The sequence below is a fragment of the Austrofundulus limnaeus genome, unplaced genomic scaffold (assembly GCF_001266775.1).
Source record: "Austrofundulus limnaeus strain Quisiro unplaced genomic scaffold, Austrofundulus_limnaeus-1.0 Scaffold17, whole genome shotgun sequence".
Classification (NCBI taxonomy): domain Eukaryota; kingdom Metazoa; phylum Chordata; class Actinopteri; order Cyprinodontiformes; family Rivulidae; genus Austrofundulus; species Austrofundulus limnaeus.
In genome coordinates, this window is record NW_013952419.1 from 59,006 (window position 1) to 60,484 (window position 1,479).

The window sequence follows — 1,479 nt, forward strand, 5'->3', positions numbered from 1 at the left end:
CCACTCACGCTACTTATTTTTGATTTTTATTGAAATTCTTGCTTATTTAAATTGTGATGCAGTAAATCTGAGTGTTTATGTGCTGCAGAACAGGAACCTGCTGTAAAACAGCAATTATGCTGAGTCAGGCTTGATTTTTAATAATCTTTTCCTGTTAAATAAATAAATCAAATCAAATCAAATAAACATATTAACACCTTGAAGACTTGTTTTTTTGCATATTATTGTCATAAATCAATCATGGTCCATAAGAGTTGGCTTGCTTTAGAAAAATACTTGTAAAAAACTTCACTGTCAAAGTGAAAATATATACAGAGTAACATGGGTGTGGAAGTGGGGGGAAATGTGGACCTGACTCCCCAGGGACCAAGAACGGAGAGGGGCCCATGGAAGTCCTGATTTTATTTTTAATTTTGTTTTCCCAAATGAAATGGGCCCTTCAATTAACTGGTGTAGTAATTTATTTCAAATATATTGAAAATATAAACTGAGAGAATAAACTTTATTTTACTATCCACGCCATATTGGACATTCTGGGGGCCCCCCTCTTGGAGGCACAAAATGGTTTAGTCCGCCTGACAGCAACCAGGAAGTGTGGAACCCAGACACAGCTGAAAGAGCTGCCTGGACAGACAGAACTGGGAGGTTTCCCGTGGTCTGCCTGCTGACTGGCTGGCCTGCTCAGCTGGTTAAAAGTTTCGGTCACTCTACAACTTTTAAATATTAACAATTGGGTGTGGTCAATGCACCCGGAAATTGGTGCCACACCCCTGCAGAGTAATTACAATTAAATACAAATGTGCAATGTAAAACATGATTACATAAATATTCACCACTTTAAAGTGATTGATCTGAGTTGAATTTGGACAAAGGATTTCTAAGACCCTAAACGTCCCCAGGAGTTCTGTGAAATCCATCAACAATAAAAAAAAAAAAGAAAATGGAACATCTAAATCTACCAAGAACAGGCCGTCCTCACAAACTGAGTCATGCAAGCTTAAAATATTCAAAGGGTGAATCCTTTTTATAGGCACTGTTAATCTGTCAGATAATGGTTAAAGTATTGGACGTCTTTTTTCTTTTCGCCTTTTTTTTTTTTTTGAGGCACTGAGTAAAATTTACGTTCAAAATACAGATTTCACAGAAAAACGGTTTTCATCTTGCCAAACAGTGTCATCTATTTATTTTTGACCGTATGTGTGTCAGAAAGTGAAACTTCAGTGATGAAGTGTGACCTAAAATTATATCATTTTTTATATTATAAAGATGGAAAAGTTTTGACGATGTGCTCTGGTTTTTGTCAGCATTGCTTTCAGTCATGTTGTTGACAAGTTGTATGTAATAACTATACATTTTTGAATTTTTTTTCCAGAATCCTGAATTTTGTGTCTCATGATCCTCAGTTGGACCCTTAACTCAACTTTGGATACCAATGATTCAAAACCTCTATTTTCTGCTTTATATATATATATATATATA